General features: G+C 39.2%; 1 long non-coding RNA gene across 3 annotated transcripts in view; it reads right to left on the reverse strand.

Annotated features, from left to right (window-relative positions):
- Nucleotides 1-22,015, reverse strand: part of LOC140514246 (uncharacterized) — a 105,812-nt gene that overhangs the window by 74,081 nt on the left and 9,716 nt on the right. For all 3 annotated transcript variants that reach the window (XR_011970485.1, XR_011970484.1, XR_011970495.1), the window contains exon 4: nt 21,330-21,471. This is a non-coding gene — a long non-coding RNA (uncharacterized lncRNA). The remainder of the gene's footprint in view (nt 1-21,329; nt 21,472-22,015) is intronic.

Genomic DNA, 22,015 nt, shown 5'->3' on the forward strand with positions numbered 1-22,015 from the left:
CATCCCCTTTTGCTGGCCTAGGGAATGTGGAAGGAGGGGTTAACTCCTTGAAACAGCTCCGTGAGGCCACAAATATTATCATCTCAGTTTTACAAATGAGTTGATGAAAATAGAAGGTTTGTTAACGGCATAAAAATGGGTTGCCTGGGTCAAAGCCAGGGGAAGAACTCAGCAGTTCCTAGCTTCCAGTGGTGGGTGCTGAGCAAGCTTGCCCTCTCTTACAAAAACACACACAGGATGCTAATCTATTGTGTTGTCTTTCCCCCCACCCCTCCATAAAGAGTAAACTGGGCAACAGGAGAGAGGAGTGAAATAGGAAACTACCAACAAAGGTTATTTCAACCAGAGGATGTGTACGAATTTTTTATGTTTTCTGAACTACAAACAGGTAGCAGAACTTAAAACATACACACACGTGCGCGCGCTGCCCTCAGCTCAGTGCCTACCACATACATAGCAGGTGCTGAATTATCCCTTCTAATTTAAATTAAACGACCTCTCCCTTCTGGCCTCTCCTCCTTCCTCAGTCTACACTATAGAGAGTTCACTATGTAGAAACTGACTGTGACCAAGGTTGGTACCCTAACCCTGGCATCGGATGCCCAAGGTCACAACCCTATGATTCTGTAGCACCAAAGATTGGCCTAGAAGCCAGATCTCTTCATTCTCAAAGTGATACTCTCTCCCCTCTACTGAGACTGCCATCCCCACCCCCAAAGTGATATGGAACAAGTGAACTATGTGTTAATTGCGTTAAGACACTTTCTCTGATGGAATAGTAGCTTTCCCCATGGTAACAGTGATTAAAAGTTTACAATGAAGGGCTCTCCTGCTCCTGTCTGAGAAGTGATTGCCACTTTACAGAACAATTCAGTCCAGATAGAAGTTTATTGTGCACATTTCTCCTAAGCTGACTGCTCAGGTCACACACCCTGAAGCCTTCTTTCTCTCTCCCAGAGCTATTTTCAGGCTGATTTGGGGGAGGGGACCAAAGGATATTTTGCAGTCTAATGGGGTGGGGGGAGGAAGGGAGAGGGGAGGAGGGAGATGGCAAACGAGAGTTATTTGTGGGCAGAAGGGAGGGAGGAGGGGAGAGATGAGTGCTGTATTCAGTCCAGTTTGGGGAAGGGAGTGGAAAATGAATGTTTGTAACTTGAATGCAAGTCATCTCTAAAGAACCCCCATGCTTCATTAAACATCTTTAAAAATGCTCATCGCACTGCCTAGAGGGGGTAAGGTAAATTCTCCTTCCATTTTTGTGTGGCTTTCTAAGACTCTCAGCATTCCTATTTTCTACACTGTAGGGTAAGTGCTTGTCAAAGTTAGGGGAAAATAAACAGTGTCGAGTCTAAAACATACAGGCTTTAAGGTACCCCATAAGCGAACTGCTCCGAAGATAGTGGGAGGTGGAACAGCAGGCTGATTGGAGGGTCACAGATGAAAGGGGAAGTTAAAAGTCAGACGAATTTATTTTTCTATGCTTCTATCAGCTCTCACTTCCTCTTCTCCACCCCGGAGGATAAATTCAAAGTAAAGAAGCTGTCCTCCCACCGATATAACTGTGAGGCAAATGATATTCCTGGCAGTCAAAGATTCAATGTAATATAAGAAACAATCTGTAAACTGCATAATTCATTCTACCTATATTGTATACAGAGGATATCTTTTTTTTTTTAAGGAAATACTTTATTGAGGCTTTTTAATATATCACCTTCATTTTCTAATAATACCTCCCACACATGCACACACACAATAGAGCCCTCTCTTTTAAGAAATAACAGTGAAGCAAAATAAATCAACATATTGGCTACATCTGACAATGTATGCCTCACCACAGAGAGACTAATCCTCATATATTTTGAACACTAGTATAAGATTTGGAGTGAAACTAATTTTCACTCTAATTAAGAAATTCAGATTCAAGAGCCTGACTTAAAAAGCCAGTTGGATACTAGAGTAATTATTTCTTTATCTCCCTATAAACAAAAGAAGGTGTCTTAGTATAGACTTTTTCCCTTTGCTATTTTTATTAGAGACACTCTGAGTGTCAGGGTCATTCATGTACCCCAAATTAGTGCAAGGAAGACCTCTCCTGGTAAATATATTGAAGGATGAAGGATAAGGAGGTGGGAAAGCTTTTATCCCCATCTCCAGCTAAAGGGATAGGACCTTTCCTATAACATTTGACTTTTAGTTTATCATTTATATTAGTTGATATAATATTATGTATTATATAATATATAATATATATTAGTTTATATAAGAATATAATTATAATTATTCAGTCCATATCTTGGGGTTTATTTCCCCTTTTTAAAAGAAAAAAAGTGTGTATTCTTTTCTACTCAAGAAAGTTATGGATAGATAGATAGAGAGAGAGATAGAGAGATAGATGTGGAGATGGATATATAGAAACAGATAGATATATGAGGCAGCTTGAGTGCCAGATCTGGAGTCAGGAAAACTCATCTTCCTGAGTTCAAACCTGGCCTCAGACGATACTAGCTGTGTGACCCTGGGCAAGTCACTTAAACCTCCTTGCCTCAGTTTCCTCACCTGTAAAATGAGCTGAAGAAGGAAATAGCAAAGCACTCCAGTGTCTCTGCCAAGAAAACCCCAAAAGGGGTTACAAAGAGTCAGACATAACTGAAATGAATGAACAAGATATACATATACAGATTTCTCTATATATATCTATCTATCACCACATTTATCAGATCAGAAGGTACAGAGATTTTTCCAGGAAGAAAGCATAATTTATACTAGCAAAAAGAATGATTCTTCACACTTCAAAAAAAAAAAAACATTTGAAAGAAACTGGATGGAGGCCACAGATCTAAATATTTATAGTACTAAGAAATCTGTTTGTACTGTAATTTGCTCTTTTCTCCTTAGAAAAGTATTTTATTTTTACCAATTATTACCTAATAGTAACACCCAAATTTTCTGATTGTGAAAAAAAAAGATAGTCAAATCCCAATGCCAAGTTAGGATACCAATCTCTTTCGACATGTTTTGTTGCACTTGGTACACTAGATCATCACTCAGGTTTCTATAATGTTATTGTTTCAGTGACAATACTTTTATTCAACAAGGATTCTCATGCCTCTCCTGTGTGCTGGGTACTGTGCTGGCCGATGGGGACATAAAAAAACAGAAACCGAAGTAGTCCCTGTTCTCAAGGAGTTTGTCTTCTACTGATAACAAATATAACAGCATCTAGAAGAACCTTGGACTCTGGAATACTGTTTGAAAGATGCTCAATGAAAGTGTTTTACTTGAGTGAGAAGCATCTGGCATGGTCTCTGTGTCTTTGCATCATTATTTGCTAGGGCATATTATTCATACATGACAGTGTTTAGAGATGGATTATTTCAGCATGCGCCATGAACAAAATTCAAGGGGCAAATTTAAAAGGCAGACTCACGTAGCGAAGAGAGCAGCAGATCAGTGATCCAGACCAGCAGTCTGGACCCGTAGAAATTCTAGTTGATTGAAGACTAATGGTATGGCCAGCTATAAACTGGGCCAGGACAAGCCATTCAAGTTTCTTTAAACCATTCCTTAAAGTTTGGAGACTGTGCCCCCTACCCCACCTCCAGGCATTACAGTCCAGTAGAGGCTTTTCACTTCTCCAATAAAACAAATGTAACCAGGACTGTCCTGACCCATACTGCCTGAAGACCAGGGACGTTATATTCCACCCTTCCCCAGGGTTCTCTGGCATTCTTAAGGGAGACTGAGGTAGGGGAAGAGAGAGACAGTCTAGTTCAGGGGTAGAGAACCTGCAGCCTCGAGGCTACCTGTGACCCTCTAGGTCCTCAAGTGTGGACCTTTGGCTGAATCCAAACTTCATAGAACAAATATCTTTCATAACCAAGGATTTGTTCTGTAAAACTTGGACTCAGTCAAAAGGCTGCACTTGAAAACCTAGAGGGCCACATGTGGCCTCGAGGCCGCAGGCTTCCCACCCCTGGTCTAGTTTCTCTGACATCAGCTCTGGTCAACACTGATTAAGTTTCCTCAGTTTTAGAGGGTCCTTTACATCCCTGTTCCATTTAATCACTTAGCTGTCAGATGAGCTTTTACAAAGGAATATTTACTTCAAGGCTATAATAAAAACAAAAATATAGCATGCACACAATACTTGAGGGAGACACAATCCCTCTCTTGCATCTCAGTCTTTGGGCTATTAAGTTCACAACTTAGCTTATTTCCTTTATAGTTTAGTCCCTCCAAGTTGGGTTTGAGTCCTGAGTGCCTTTTTTTTCCTTCAGATTTTCTCTGCTAAACCCACAGCAACATCTGGCCTGGAGTCCTGCTTCTGAGGTCACCCTGGTTCCAGTCTGGGTCTGGGGACTCTACTGACTGTGCCCAGAACTGAAAAAGAGAATTAACACAGACCAAGACCCACTTCAATTCATGATGCTTGTACCATGGATGAACAGGACCACCATCCCCCTCAGACCCTGCTGGAAAGAAAGGAAAAACTGTCCCCAGCTGAGAGTTGTAAAGATGAAGCTTGTTCCAACTATACAGACAAAGGAAAAGGGCTCCTCCCATCCATGTAGAAGGGGAATACAGAATGTCTTGTCCCCAGAGTAGATCCCTGGCATCTCCTACCTAGATGAGCATGTGCCAAGGTCTCATTACACATACAATCTGACTTATCACAAAATAAATACCTACTATGGAAAGTATGTCACTCAAAATATGTACATCATACCCCAAAATACTAAAAAGTGGTCTCTGTTGCACTCTCACTACTCATCTCACTTCAGGAGGCTTGCTTCATTGCCTGCTCTTAGGTCACAGGTCTGATTGCAAAGGCTAAACCAGAATTTCCACAACCTAAAAAAAATTCACATTCATTTGGCCATCTTCACTGAATTAGTTTTCTCCCAGCAGAGTGAACAGGTGTGGAATCTGCGTTAGCTGGAACCTTGAGTGAACGTCTGCTTTGCCCTTCAGTAAACTAGCCTTGGTTGCATGGCAGAAGCAATGTGTTTCAGAGTATTGATGATCCCCGTGATTTACCAAACTTTGCAATTGAATGCAATTGTACAGTGTGATAACAGCATCTAGAAGAACCTTGGGTTCTGGGATACTGGCTGAAAGGTGCTGAATGAAAGTGTCATATATGAGTGAGAAGTATCTGGCATGGTCTCAGTGTCTTTGCATCATTATTTGCTAGGGCATATTATTCACACATGACAATGTTCAGAGATAGACTATTTCAGCATGTGCCATGAACAAAATTCAAGGGGTGAATTTAAAAGCAGACTCATGTAGCAAAGAGAGCACCAGATTAGTGACCCAGACCAGCAGTCAGAAGCACTTCCAACTTATCACTAATTAGGCTCACATCCAGACTCAGGGGCTGTTGGCTTTTCTCTGAGCATTCTCACTTCCTGTGGGGAGGCAGCCTCATAGGAGCCAGGAGTTGTTATTGTCAGTTATTACATGTCTTCCAGGGTTTGAGCCTCAAAACTTTTAAGGTTCTAGAGTCACTCTACAGGGCAATAAGCACCCAGAACCCAGTGTGCTGCAAATCCACTACTTGGACGCAGGCTCTGGGAGTCTGTCTTTTTATGTTGCCCTAATTTCCAATCCCTCTAGTGCTCCCTAAATTCAATGCAATGCAATAATTATTTATTAAGAGATTCCTATGTGCCCAGCACTGTGCTAGGTGTTGGAGATATAAAGGCAAAAAGAGAAAAAATCCCTGGCCTCAAAGAGTTTCCATTCTCCCGGGAGGATGTAACAGATAAAAAGATATATATATATATATATATGCACCCACATATGTATATGCAACATGTGCATATAAATATATATCTTTTATTTTTATATAAAGATATAGAGAAGTGGGAAAATATACGTACTAAAATTTTGATCTGTCCAATAACCTCAGTAGAATGTAACATATACACATACTTATGCATAGGTACATGCATGTATATAATATATACTTATATGATATATACATGTGTACATCTACAATATAGAGGCATAGACATATATGCATTTTATATATTTATATGCATATATATCTATATTTATATATGTATGTATATAATTTGAGGAGTGAGAGCTCTCCCATTTTCTTCCTTCTCTTCTAAGACATATTGGGAGAAGAAAGCATTAAAGGAAAGGTCTTCCTGTCCACCTAGTTGTAAACTGACTGTCTACTCTTCACTTCCTTTTGGGTCTTCTTTACTAGGGCTATTCTCTTTGTGATCAGATAAAGGGATTTCAGAGTTCATGTGACGAATTTGTGGGTAACACAAGTTCATGACAACTGGTGGATGAAGTAAGGCTTTCAAAAGGAGATAGGAGCTGTGCACAGCCTTAAAGGGAACTAGGATTTCCAAGTAGAGGCTTGGCTGAAAGGGCAGGGCCATCCCAGGCATCTTCACCTATATCTTGTCACTAGATTCCCCGGGGAATCTGGAGGACAGAACGTGAGGCTGATGACTGCACAGCTCTGCCTCACTCAAGTCCAGTTCACCCCCATGATGTCCTTGGTCTTCTTCAAGGACAAACCATATCTGAGAGAATGACACATTCCAAGGCCCAAAACACACCCTCACATCGCCTCAGGATCCTCACCCAAGTAGATACACAAGCACACACATTCACACAAACACACACAATGACTCACACTCAAAGAGTTTGTACACGGTCATGGCACTAATTACTCTCTTCCCCTAACTTATAATCCCTCCAAGCCTGACACGAACCATCTCTACATCCCATACATACATACTTACTTTCCATGTACTTTTCTATTGTTGTCACACTCCAACACAATTACTCAGGGACTTGTATCCAACCATGCCTGTTCCACTAACTACAGACATCAAGAGAAGGTCCTGCTGTTCTCTTATGCCCGTGGAAAGTAATCAATCACTACAGACAGCTTCAAGTCCTCTTCACCCTCACATACTCCTATTGCCTTTTCAAACCATCCTTATTCCTTTCTCCCATTTTCCTCTTTCTCTTCTAAGACATATTGGGAGAGGAAGGCATTAAAGGAAAGGCCATGACCTTTCTGTCCACCTAGTTGTACAACTGACTGTCCACTCTTCACTTCCTTTCAGTTCTTCTTTACTAGGGCTATTCTCTTTGTGATCAGATAACGGGATTTCAGAGTTCATGAATGTAGAAGTGACAAATTTGTGAGTAATGGTTAGATCAAGGGTACAACCATCTCTGCATGTGGCTGAGGTGGGGTGGAAGAGAAGGTCATGGGAAGTGACTATGGAAGACTCAGTTTACACCTCTCAACCCTAGGTTCCTCTTCTATAAAATGAGGAGATTGGATTTGAAACTCTCGAAGGTCGCTTCCAGGTTTAAATTTCTGATCCTGTGAACTTGGAGAACATTTAATATTAGGGACAGATGTTTTCACAGAAGTAAGCAGCCCAGAGTCTCTGAAAATTCTTTGGTTTTTCAACTACATATCTTTTTTGGCAGCTGGGTGGATTAGGTATCACGGATTCAGTGAACAGGATCTCAGTTCAAATCTTGCCTCAGACACTTACTTGCTCTGTAAGTAATCACTTAATTTCTGTCTGCCTCAGTTTCTTAACCTGTAAAAATGGGGACATAGCACCTATATCACCTTGATGTATACCATATCAAGATTGTTGGTGAGGGTCAAATAAGATAACATTTACACTGTGCTTTACAAACCTTCAGGTTCTACAAAAATGCTAATTCTTCTTATCATTCTTGTTAATATTATAATTATTTTGAATCCAAGGGCTCTTTGTCCATCACAGTACCGATTCATCTGTAAAATAAAGCAATTGACCTAGATAGTCTCTGAAGTCCTTCCATCTTCAGATTTAGGATTCTATGCTACTGATAATAATCCAGTCTCTAAAATTTCACAGGATAACCATATTTTTGCATTTGTAAGGAACAAGAGCCCTGAGTGGAGCAGATGGAAAGAAGGGCAAAGGTTACCAGCTCTGTCTCTCCCATGTTGCTAGGCACTTTCATGAGGTTTATTGAAACTTCAAGGTAATTTGTATGGCCCTGGCACTAGCTAACAGAGACGTGTCAGGAGTTGAAAGGAATGTACTTGCTCCAACCTAAATATCAAGGCAGCCTGAGGGATTTCCTGTTAATTGTAATTGGAAAAAAATTCTGCACCTGGAGGGACATTTGTATGCCCTATAGGGTGTGGCTCCCATTTACCTCAGTTTCCTCATTTGTAAAATAAGCTGAAGAAGGAAATGGCAAACCACTCCAGTATCTTTGCCAAGAAAACTCCATATGGGGTTACAAAGTAGCAGTTTTGTAGAGGAATAAAAAAAAAGTTCAGCCCCAGCTCAGGAAACAACAAATGACTTTATTTTTTCATTTGTGATTTACTTTGTCATTCTATCCTAATCAAATGCTTTGCTATTAGATTTATGGTTCCTGATAATCATAATATCTCTCATTTCTGTATCACCTTAAAGTTTGTAAAGTGCTTCTCATACATTTAACTCATCTGATTCTCACAACCCTGGGGGGAATCAGGGCTGTCATGATGAGGTCCACTGAGGTCCAGAGAAATAATGAAGGGACTGGCTCAACATCATACAGTCAGTCTAAGGTGAGATTTGAAACCAGGTCTTCCTGACTCCAAGTCTAGCAAGTTGCCTGCTAACCTACACTACTTCTGATCTGTTAGTAGAGAATGGCAAACATCCCTCATCCCCTTTTAGAAATATTAAGGAAGCATTTTAAATTATCCTATGTGAAGCATTTGGATGGATCTGAAAGAGAAATTCTTAATGGTCTTTAACAATCAGTTCCTCTCTCTTATCAACCCAGGAAGGACTCTTTCCTGAAAAAATTAGAGCAGTGATCAGACAAAGACAAAGGGCCTTCAGCTTAAATTTAACTTCCCAAAGCTTACAACCAACAATTTATAATCATTCCTAAAAGGTTGTATAACATCTGAAACTTTTGGTATTTATTATTGTAAGACCATCCTTTACATTCCCACAGCACAATATGCTCTTTTTGTACTGTGTTGGACAAATGCTTCTTTAAATAAAATCTAAATACCTTATTATTGATATGCTAGGATCGACCATGATTTATTTATTTTTGAGGGCAGATGATTGATCAGGGAGGCTATAAATTAAAAGGAAAAAAATTAGTTAATCTAAAACTCCTTTCTACACATTGAAACCCTAAATTTTCTTCTTTGAGATTGTTCTTAGAATCATCAAAGTGGAAGGAACTATGAGATTTAATGTAGTTCAGCCTCCTTTTCCCCAGCAAAGTCTAAAATAGGAGTAGGTAATCCAACAAGCCCCAGCGTAGGCATGGGTGAAATCTTAGCAGTTGTTAGTGGGAAAGAAGGAGTTAATTGATAAATTTTGTTAAAATTTTGTTTTGACAAGCAAACACACTGCAACAATACTCAAAACTTTATTGTTCAGTCATGTCCCACTTTTCTTGACTCCATGGACATAGCACACAAGGGCCTTCTGGTGCATTGTGTCTTCTTGGCCAAGTGATTTGCCATTGCTTTCTCTAGTGGATTACCTTTTGTCAGAACTCTCCACTATGACCTGTTCATCTTGGATAACCCTAAATGGCAAAGCTCATAGTTTCATTGAATTGTTCTTGCCCCTCTTCCCCAACAAGGCAGTGATCCAGGAGGGGATACTCATGACTAAACCCTTACAACAGTTCAGCAAAACAGTTTATAGATAGCACTTAATAGTCAATAAACACTTAAGTCTCTACTATGTGCCAGGGATTGTGCTAAATGCTGGGAATACAAAAAAAGGCAACCCCCTTCAAAAAAAAAGAAAACCAAAAAAAAAAAATCCATTGTATGCTCTCTAGGGGTTCACAGAATAAATTGTAGATAATGACCAGAAAGAAGACACTAGCATTAAGGGAAATTAGTAAAGGTTTCTAGCAGAAGGTAGGATTTTAGCTGATATTTGAAGAAAGCCAGGAAGGTGAAGACTAGGAGGGAAAGAATTCCAGGCATGGGAGACAGCCATTGAAAATGTCTGGAGTCTAGAGATGGAGGGTCTTGTATACATGGTAGGAATAAGGTATAAGAAGCCTGAAAAAGTAGAAAGGAACCAGGTTATGAAGGGTCAACATCTGAAAGGATTGAGGAAGGACTTCTGCCTTTGAAAAGGGAATGGAAAAAATTCCTTGATAAATAGGAAGGGCTCTTCTGAAATATTTTTTTTTTTTAACACAACCAATGTGGCTAGTAAAGTCCTCACATGTAGTACAGGCTCAGGTGCCAGGGAAGGAGAAGCAAGGTGAGCACTCTACAGTACAGTTCCTCTTCTTCACATGCCTTTCATCCGTGGCTTTGGGGCTTGCCAAAATACACACACATACATTTTTTTGGTGAGCCTATATATGTTATATGAATATACATTATATTGGAATAGTTATATCTCAAATATTTCCCTACTCTAGTCTATCCTTCACTCAGCTGTCAAAGTGATCTTTCTAAAGGGCAGGTGTGATCAGGTGACTCCTATCAATAAAGTCCAGTGGCTCCCTATTACCTCTAGGATCAAATGAAAATCCTTGGAAGTTCAAAGTGCCTCATAACTAAGGTGATGGTGGTAATTTGACTTATCTGGCACCTGCTACCTACTGTCTCTTTCTCAAGGTACCTCACTGTTTCAGCTAGGTTGGCTTGCCTGCCATTTGATTGACAGTTGGTAAGGATGGGTGGCCCCTTTCCCATAGGAATAGCTTCCCCAGATGATGGCTGTGATGTATGCATGTCGAGAGGGTTGGGGTAAGTAGCTATAGTATATGCATATGTGTATGTGTGTATATATATACATATATATGTAGACATATATATATTTTATCAACTCCTTCCAGAGATTTTTTTAAAAAGTTGATACAGACAAGTTCCAAAAGTGATCATATTTTCCAAACATGAATCATGAGTTAGTGATGTTTTTACTTAATAGAGATTCTTGGTAACATCTGCAGCCATTTTAGACTAGTAAAATCTTTTTCTTACTAGCTTTAGGGGTTCTTTCTTGACCCATATATTCAAAATCATCATGTAGGGCTTTCACAGCCATAGAGTGACATGTTCCAGGTAGTACCAACTCCTTCCTGGTTGCTCTTATAGTTATAGTCTACTGCATAACTTCATTGCACAGCTCCATCTTCTGCCATCATCTCAACAATAAGATGCTTTCTGACAACTGGAAATTGAGTCATTTATTATTCCTTTTTTTTTCTTTTGACACTTATCTTAGGTCTTTATTAGTTATTTGTTTTCACTGCCCATCATCCACAACAAACAAGGCAAGTGTAAAAGCAAGCAAAGTGGAATTTTTGTTGTTTTCTTTTTGGAGTTCAGTTTCCCAGGCTCAGGCTCATTGAAAGCATATGAAGGATTAATCTCCTTTGAACCCTGATAGTTCATAGCTGTGCTGAGTCATGTAGGTTTTGTGCCTACTCACTCTGAGCCAAAAAGGAGCTGAGTTTTTGTTATATATACTGGGAGATTGATACGTTACTTTGGGGGCTTGCTTATGAGAAGGACCCTGTGATTCCTTAGTCAAGATTCTAAGTAGTCGTACCTTCAGACCCTCCCAACTGCTCAGATGTAAAGGCTCTCTCAATCCAGGGATGTATGTAAAGTGTATAACAATATTCCTTTGATTCAGGCAGTAGAACCCTGTCTGTTGGTCTTTATTTTTCTGCTTATATTTTCTTTGTTTCTATTTTCTCTGAAGTAGAGGATACTGACTTTTCTCCTGAACTAGTGAATGTAATTTCAAAAGATTGTTGACCCCTTCAACAGCTATCTTTCTTAGTAAAGCACATCCAAGAACCTGTGCAAGCAGGTCATCCTGGGTATGCTAGGGTGTTTGCCATTACAGCAAGGAAGATGGATTTAATGAATAAGGCTTATATAGGCAATTGATACTCTGAACTGATTCTGAACGATTCTGAAAATCATCGATAGTATTCCATTACATTCACATGCCAAGCTCTCATTTTAGGAAGATTATTCTGGAAGTTGTATGGGAAATAGATGGAAAAGGGAAAAGTCTTGTCTAGAAGCAGGAATATCAATAGGAGTGGATGAGAGAAGTGTTGTAAAGATTGGATCCATAAGATCAGAGAAGCAGGATGACATAGTAGGAAAAGCACCAGACAGAATCAGAAAGACTCGCATTCCAATCCCACCTCAGAGACCTACCAGCTGTGGGACCCTGGACAAATCATCTAACTTCTCTGGATCTCAACTCTTGTTTTCTCAAATAAGGGGACATAAATTGAGTGGCTTCTAAGATCCCTTTTAGTTCCAAACCTCTGCTTCTATGACTTGGAAACCAGTTACATAGAGGAGGCTAGGGAGAGCAAGGATTTGAGGATGATTCTGAAGTTGTGAACCTGCCTGGGTGACTGGAAGGATGTGGTGCTCTCAACAGAAGGAAAAAAAAATAAAAGGGAAGAATTATTCTTGTCTCTCCTCACAAGCAATCAGGTGTTGGTTCTGCCTCTTCAGTACCCTCTGCATCTTTCTCCCCTCTGTTAACGTCATCCTAGTTCCTGTCCTCACCTCTCACTCTAATTGCAATAGTTGCTCTCTGGAGTTGCCTTCTGCTTCAATTCGTCCTCTGCAAAGCTGTCAAACTGACTGTGATAATACCCCAGTCAAGAAGTATCAGTACTCCCCGTCACCTCCAGGATAAACTTCTCTGTTTTAGCATTTGAGCCCTTCATAATCTAGCTCCAGCCTACTTTTCCAGGCTGATTATAGATCACTCCCCCTTATGTATAATATCTTCCTGCCAATTTAGATTACTTGCTGTTCCATCTCCTTTGTGCCCTTGCACAGATCGTCACCATTTTATAACTAGAATGATGTACCTTCTCACCTCTTCCTCTTGGAATCTTCTAGGCTGTCTTCTAGGTTTACCTACAAAAGGCCTTTCTTAAGAGTAATGGTAATAATAATCATGATGATACTAATAATAACATTTATCTAGCACTTTAAGGTTCACTACTTGATTTATCCTTTCTTGGGACTTCTGGGTCATGTGACCAGCAAGATGACAGAGTAGTCATTTTCTCCAATTTTTTCACAATCTACTAGTCCCTCCCAAAAGGTATTACGTGCCAGATGTAGGGTAACTGCAACTAAATCCACAGAAGATAGAATCCCTGACAAGGTAAAATCCTTAATTAATTAACACTGGAGAACTATAATTCTTAAAAGTGTTCATGCAGTGACTTCTTCCCAACAAATCTCCATGTGTCCACAGCAGGAGCACAAGCAAATTTACAGCCTAAAATGACATATTCTGCAAGCTTGAGCTTTATCATAAATTTTTTAAAAAGTATGAACATTCAACAAAAGGAAGGCATTTCAGGTTTTCTTGTGAAAAAATTAAACATAGAAAACAAAACAGAAGTGAGCAGAATGTTTGACCCATGAATATTCTCAACAACAGAAATATTAAGAAAGGTAAAGTTGTTGTTTTAAAAAGAAAGATTGACTCATAGGATAAAAGAATGAGTAAAGATGGATTAGTTAATGAGCAATTTTAAAAAAAGACACTGAGTGACAGGGGCTAACTGGAATTTAAAGAACCAGGAAAAGCAAGGATAGAAAGTTGAACTGGACTAACTCAACTGACCTATCATCACATTTAGGGGAGAGATCCATAAGATACAATTATGTTTGTGAGGGATATGAATATAAATGAATCTGTGCTACCGCAAGTCCCTTCCACATCTCTACCATCTCTTTCTGGACATTCTTTTCTTTTTTGACTTCTGAGATACCAGACTCTTATGTTTTTCCAACCCTACCGAACTGTTGCTTCCTGGTCTACTCCACCAGGTTCTCATCTTTTTTCCAACTCTTTAAGGTGAGTGTTTCCAAAGCTCTGTCCTTGACCTTCTCTTTTCTTTTCCTATGCTTTCTGTTTTAGTAATTTCATTTACGGCAGAGGCTTTAACAATGACCTCTGTGCAAAATATTCTCAAATCCCCATCTTCAGCCCTGCCCTCTCCTGAGTCCCAGACCTCCATCTCCAAGTATTCACAGGATAGCTCTCCAAGTGCGTGCATCTTGACCTCAAACATCAACAAGTTCAAAACCAGGCTCCTCCCTCTTCCATGTCTGCTCTTAACTTCACCATTGCTGTTAATAGCTCAATGCCACATTTCATTTCACCTGTTTGAAATCTCAATATATTTTGTAGAACCCTAGGAGCATGGCATGGTGGAGAGGGTGTCAGACTTGGGGTCAGGGAGATTGAGGCTCCAACCTTGCCTCTCATTCTCACTAGTTGTGAGAACCTTAAATAAGTCACTTCACTCCCTCTCAATCTGTTTCCTTCTCTATTAAGTCAAAATGCAAAAACCTGTGGTACAAGCATCCTAGAGTTGTGGTAAAGCTCAAAAGAAATGTACACGAAGGACTTCTATACCTCAGGGTATTAGAGGGTCATCCCATCACCATGCCTTTGTTCAGCTCTTCCCTGTGCCAGGGATTTCCAATGTCATCTCTCCTCTTCTTTGACTATTAAATTTGTCCCCACCCAGTTCAAATACCATGTGTTCCATAAAGCCTTCCCTTATCTTGTCAGCCACAAATACCCTTGCATATGCACTCTCATGGACCTCTTTTGCATCTCTACTTAATTTATCATATAATATTATGCATTCAAGTTATACTATCTACAAAATAGACTTCAAACTCTAGGAGGGAATGCACAATATTCCTCTTACCTACAATTTTTATCCCCTCAGAGACATGTGAAGTGTTTTGCATACAGTAAGTATTCAATAAAAAATACTTATTATTGGGCACCTAGGTGGCTCAGTGGATAGAGCACCAGATCTGGAGTCAAGGAAGACTCATCTTCTTGAGTTCAAATCTGGCCTCAGAGAGTTAGTAGCTGTGTGATCCTAGGCAAGTGACTTTACCCTGTTTGTTCAGTTTCCTCATCTGTGAAATGAGCTACAGAAGGAAATGGCAAGAAAATGGCAAAAAAAAAAAAAAAAAAAAAAAAAAAAAGGAGGAGGGATGAATGGATGCACATCCAGAGAAAGAACTATGGAGTCTGAATGCAGCTCGAAGCATGTTATTCTCACTTTTTTGGGTGGCTTTTCCCTTTTGTTCTGCTTCTTCTTTCACAACATGACCAATGTGGAAATATGCTTACCATGATTGTTCATATATAACCTATTATCTGATTGCTTGACACTTTGGGGAGGGGAGAGAGGAAGGAAGGAGGAAGAAAAATTTGGAACTCAAAATCTTATAAAAATGAATTTTGAAAATTATCTTCACATGTAATTGGAAAAAATAAAATATTATTTACCAAAAAAAGAAAATTTGTGGTGTGACTTTTGTGATTGTGAGAAATTGGAAACAAATGCTTACCCATTGACTGGGGAATGTCTGCACAAATGCATATGAATAAAATGGGATACTTCCTATACTGATAATGAATAGGAGATATTTCATCTGTACAAACATGGAAAGTCTTCAATGAAATGACACTGAGCAAAGTAAGTAGAAACAGAAACACAAAGACAAGAAAAAGGCAAATGAAAACAACGCTATAAGGGAGTGAAATTCAGCTCACTTGGAATGACTAACACCAGCCCCAGAGAACAGATGATAAAATGCTTGAACCTGGCAGAGAGGTGGGGGGCTACAGGTGTGGAATGTTGTATATGCTGTCACACATGGTCATTTCATTAGTCACTTTTGCCTGCTTTTTCTTGGTTACCAGGGAGGATTCAATAAGGAAGGGTACTATGTCAAGAAATGACTTTAGTAGGGCACAGGGAGGTCTGAATTAGTCCACTGAAAATATGGACAGAAGTTCATTTACTCCCCTATGAATAGGAAGTTGTATCATCTTCATTTAAAAAACACATCAGGATTGTAGGAGTTAGACAGGAAGGTCCTTAAGAGACCTTCTAGTCTAACTCTCCTATTTTCAAATCAAGAAACCAAGGCCCAAGAAACTAAGGGAAGTGACTTGCCTAAAGTCACTTACATAGCTGCTAAGTAGCAAAGCCAAAAGTATAACCAAGATTCTTTTTCATCTGACTGCGAAGCAGTTATTACATTTCAAATAGTTGGGCAGTCATGAAACTAGTTTGTTCTTCTAGTATTTGAAACCTATAAACCCTGCCATGACAGTTGGATATGAAATCAACTTTCCCCCAGCAAATGTCCTGCCCACAGTAGAATAAAATTGGGAGATAAGAGTATATTTTTATTGCTTAGCAGGCAGGGTAAAACATGGCACTATAACAGATGAGTTCCAGTCTTGGGCATTCTGCCTTGTATGGCGCCAGCTACGAGTCTTACATTTCAACTATGCCACCCTTCCCCCTCTCCTCAACCTCCATAAAAGGGAAAGAAACTTCATAATAGCAAACCACACATAATTGATATTTGCAAAGTTTATATATATGTAAAAAAATGCTCACATGAAACGCAGACACATTTGGTTTTGATTCTCTTTGACTGACTCAGGGAGCAGTAAAAGATCTCCCTTCCCTGGAGAGGATGCTTAGGTCAGCCCATAAATCTTCCAAGTGCAGCATGTGGTTTCAGGCGCATGTCTCTTATTAAAGCCAATGGGAGCTGCGTGGCTCTGCCCTAGGAGACTCTCAAAGTGTTGACCATAAAATGCCCATAAGAAATGGCAGCCCTGTTGACAGGTTCAGGGGAGAAAATGCTGACTGAAAGGATGGCTTGTATCCACTGCTCTGTCTGTACTGTTGGAGTCATTTCTCTGAAGCCTCCATAGAGATCCTGAATCCATGGATCTGAGAAGATGCTGTGCCAAAATCTTAAAGACCAGTGCCCAACAGGAGATGTTCATTTAGTCACCTCAAGAAAACAGCTTTACGTGCACTACTGAAATGTACCTGAAGGTAATCTAAGGAAGTGGAAAGTATTTATTACAGGGCAGCTTGCCTTCCCAGAAACTGTCTTGATGGTGGGAATTTTCCAGTTTGGCTCATATATTCATAGAGAGTGACAAAGAACAAAGTTAAGAGGCAGTGTGGTACCATGGAAAGGGTCCTAAGTTTGGATGCAGGACCTGTCACTTGTTATCTGTATGACCTTGGTCAAGGCCCCTTACCTTCCTAGGTCTCAGGTTCCTCATTGGTAAAATGAGGCACTGAAGCATATGACCTCTAAGACCCCTTCTAATTCTAAATCTATGATTCTCTGATATTATGACAACATACAGAGGAGTGTTTGCTTTTAATGACTGTGAGGGGCATGAACTCATCTCCTTAAAAGTCATGTTTCCATATTTTCATAGAAAGGGTAAAATCTACAAAAAAAAGATTTATGTATGTTTATAGACTCAGGAAAACTGCAAGGTGAATTTAGTGCTTAATATACAAGACCAAGGATGCTTTTCTTTATCTCTTTCTAGACAATAATCCTTGATATTTCTATAGAGCTTTTTATTTTTCAAATCAATCAACTAACAAATACCTGTTAGGTATCATAACACTATGAAATAGGTTGGATAATAACTAGCAGTCCTGTTTGACAGAAACCAAGTATGCTAAAAGGTGGGGAGGGGAATGCACAGCAAATGTCAAAGTCAAGCTAGTTCTTGATCTCAAAGAATTTATATTCTGACAGGGGGTTCAAGCTTGGTGTTCAATTGGGGGAGGGAAGGAAAAGGAAGAAAAGGAGGAAGAAGAAAAGTAGAGAAGGAGGAAAAAGATAAGGAGGAGGAAGAAGAAAAGGAAAAGGAAGGGAAGAAAAGGAGGGGAGGGAAAGGAGGGGAGAGAAAAAGGGAGAAGAAGAGGAAGAAGAAGAAGGAGGAAGAGGAGGGGAGAAGGAGAAGAAGAAGGAGGAGGAGGAGAAGTACAGTCTGTGGAGTCTGGAGCAGAGGGCAGAAGAGAAAACCCCAAACCTTTAGGGAGCCCTAGTCTGGTTCTAGGATAATGGGCTGGAGCACACTCAAAGATGGTATGCAAGAATGGTGAGTGGAGTCATCAAGGAGTAGACTCACACACCTTCTCTTGTAGTCATGACAGGATGGCAGTATTGATTTAATTATGGTCCAAGAACTTGAAACTAGGTTGTTGGAGGAGGGAGAGAGGTACTCATGAAATAAGTCAGCAGGGGCCCCACAGCAGGAGTTTCATAGACAAAAGGTCAAGGCCCAGGAAGCAAAGTGCCTGGTGAAAAGATGTCTGGGGAGTGAAGTTTCAGGGTTAAAAGGCCAGGTAATAGAAATGGCAATTAGAAGTAGGTAATAATTCATATTTATCTAATGTTTTTAGTTTTACAAAGTTTAACAAAACTGAGAGATGGGTAACACAAGTATTTTAACCTCCATTTTAAGGATGAGGAAAGTGAGGGCCACAAGACTCCTAAGATTTAGAGTTGGATGGAACCTGAGAGACACCCCTTCATCTCCAGCTAAGAGAACTGGGACCCAGGAATGTTAAAGATCTTGACTAAGGTACATAGTAAGTGGAGAAGTGACTCCCACACCCCGTCCTGTGAGTTTTTGCTAGAGACAAGTGGTGCCATGGAATATAAAGAGCCCAGAAAACCTCGGCTTCAATCCTGGCTGTCCTACTTAGCTCTTTCATATGACTTTAAACAAGTCATTTGATCTCTAAGTATCTACTTCCTCATTTGGAAATGAGAGAATTTTTATTAAATGATCTCTAAGGGTCTTCCCTTCCTGGAAGGACGTTAGGTGGTGCAGTGGATGGAACACCATCCCTTAGGTAGAAAGACCTGAGTTCCAATCTAGACTCTGACACTCACTAGCTGAGTGACCCTGGGTAAGTCACTTTACCTTGTTTGCCTCAGTTTTCTCATCTGTAACATGACCTGGAGAAGGAAATGACAAACTACTCAAGCATCTCTGCCAAGAAAACCCCAAATGGGGTCACAAAGAGTCATATAAAACTGAACAATAAGTCCTTCCAGCTCATGGTCCTATGAAAGATGAATAGATGGACAGACAGACAGACATATTTATTATATATTCCTTTATCCTGTATATTCTATTCTTAGAATAATTTTGGATTAGATCTAGATAATGATGATCATTTTTGGTTTTGAATAAGGAGTTTCATGTAATATACATGTGTACAGTATGCACATATAGGTACATGTCTGAACAGATATATTTACATGCATGTACATGTATATGTGTGTGTATATCCTTGTATGTTCAATCTGAAAAACCTTACCAAAATCTAAAATTTATTTGTCAGCACCAGTCTAAACCCAATCTAACATTATTTTGAGAATAGACTACACATGATAAATGAATGAAAAGGCATTTATTAAAACATATATTTGTCAAGTGCTGCATAAAGTTTTGGAGATACAAAAAAAAAAAAAAGGGAAAGAGATGGTCCTTGCCCTCAAGAAGTTCACATGATAATAGGGAGAGACAAAAATGATATGCATTTTGTCAATTAAGTAAAGAAAACTCATTACCCTTCTTACCCAAATTCCCCTACAAATGGATGGCAAGGAGGCAGGGGTAGGTTGTTACTTTATAGTTTTAAATATGATTTTCCATGGGAAGGAAATATCTCTCAGTCCTCTAACTACTGACCAAACATACGGCCATCGTTGATATTGTTCATTATTTGAGACAAAATCTGTTCTATCCATGTTTTATTGCACTTTTATTTATTATGCTGAATGTTTCTCAGTTACAATTTTATCTGGTTTGGGCAGCATTCAGGAGTCTCCTCAAGGACTGTGTGTTTGACACCAATAAAATTGAAGATCAAGTCCCATCCTGCTTTCAGTTTTTATATCTTTGTCATTTCTAGATACCTACTCCAGAATTATCTTTTCCTTATTAATAAGAGCAGTTAAGTAAAAGAAAAAAAGCCAACACATGGCTACGTCTGCCATGTATGCCACCCTAGAGGACATGGTTTGTTACCTGTTTTCTCCAGGATTAATACTGATCATTACAATTACTCAGAGAGGGGTTTCCTGTTCATTTGTGTTATTTGTGTTATATGTCTATGTTTATTCTGATTCTTCTCACCACACTCATTTGTTTCACACAACTCTTCCCATCGTCTCTAACTTTTCATGTTCGTCATTTCTTACTGTACAATTTTATTTCATTATATTCACAGAGCATAATTTTCAACCATTCTCAATTGATAGGCACCAACTTTGCTTCTAGGCCTTTGCTACCACAAAGAGCAATGTTATACATATTTAAGTATTATAGCCCATTTGGTTTTTACTCTGGCTTTCACTAGGAGTTTGCCTCAATGTGTTGAAGTTCCTTGGGTCTTCTATATGTATACTTTCTACTGAAGAGATCAAAACAGTTACATATCTATGATTTTACTTGGCTTCTCAATAACCAAAGAGCAGTCATAAAATCCCACCCTTAGAAGGAACCTTAGGAATCATGTTGTCCAATGCTTTTTATTTTAGAAAGCAAGGCCCAGACAAGTGAAATGATTTGTCCAAGGTCATATAGCTACATAAACTGCAGTGTGTGGGCTACTCCCCAGGTCTCCTGAGCTACCAGACAGTGCAGTTTATACTATTCCATCTTGGTTCCTCTGTCTTCGAGGGAAAAAGGGGCAGACACTATCACAATTTATTTCTCAGAATGGGAAACTTACAGACAGGATAAGTAATTTGCTTAAGGTCACAAAGCAAATGAGTGTCATAGAGTCACACTTAAAACCCAAGTCTCATGAATCCTAGACTATTATTATTTTCATTAGAACATGAACTCAGCCAACTTTTACTGAAGACCATGGTCATTTGTTATACCCTGCAGCAAGAATGTTCATGAAATTCTACTCCAGACTGAAAAACTCCTTGAAAACACAAAGGTCACTTTTAATGTTGAAGAAAATAGCACTAAAAGATAGCTGGGTTCAGATTAATGTAATAAAAAATCTTTATTCCCGAGGGCTAAGGAGAAAATATACTTCCTCTCAGCAGAGAGATGGTGGACAATGGGTAATGAATGTGGCATACACTTTAATTTGCTTAACTCTTTTTTCTTATTACATAGAGACATCTATGGAGGGATATGTCATTGGGAAACCAGTGATGTTCTAAAAAAAGAAGCAAAAAGCAGAAAAAAAATTTATGAAAGAGCTAGTGGAATGGTAGTACTATTCATGTGTCCCAGGCCCCTCAAATATACCTGTGTATATTATTACAGTGTGCCTTTTCTATTGCTTCAAAATAACTTTTACAGAGGACCATTTATTGAAATACACCATCATTTCTTTTCTACATTTGCACTGCATTAATTTCACATTCTGATACTTACAGGATAGCAGGGAGCATTCCAAAAATAGAAATTCTTTGTTCATGAAGAAATTCAGTGTTGCCCTTGGTAAATCTCCTATCCATCCAGAAAAAGGCAGATCCTTAAAAGGTTATGAGAGTGAACATCTTTAATCCATCTTGCCCTAAAAGACATATAGTAGGAAGCATTCACTGGAAAAACTTAAGAAAATATAAATATTAAAGTCAATCAATGATTTCACTTTAATACAATGGGTTGGTGCCAGAATTTTTTTTTTTTTAGAACTTTAATTTCTTGATTAAACATCTGCTTTGGTACAACATATTTGCACCATATGTAGTTACCTTCTACAAAACATGTTTCAGCTCCTTGACTCATTCAATTCATTTCAATTCCACAAACATTTATTAAGCAGGAACTGTACAATCTCTACTGGGTGATGGTAATAGAAAAAGTACAAAAGTCAGTACAAAGTGTATAAAAAGTAATTTCAAGAGAGAAAGAAAGTGTTAATGTGCTTGTGTTGAAATCTATGTGCTCATATCTATTTGTCAGTATCCTTATAAATTCTTGTCTTGTTTTCCCCCTTCAGTCTATAAGTTCATTAACGGGAAGAGATTCCACATTCCCTCCCCACTTATTTCATATTCTATAGAATCCCACCATTCCTATTCATGAACCCCCAATGTAGATTGCTGATGTAGATA

Source organism: Notamacropus eugenii, chromosome 1 (genome assembly GCF_028372415.1).
Source record: "Notamacropus eugenii isolate mMacEug1 chromosome 1, mMacEug1.pri_v2, whole genome shotgun sequence".
In the NCBI taxonomy this organism is placed as follows: Eukaryota; Metazoa; Chordata; class Mammalia; order Diprotodontia; family Macropodidae; genus Notamacropus; species Notamacropus eugenii.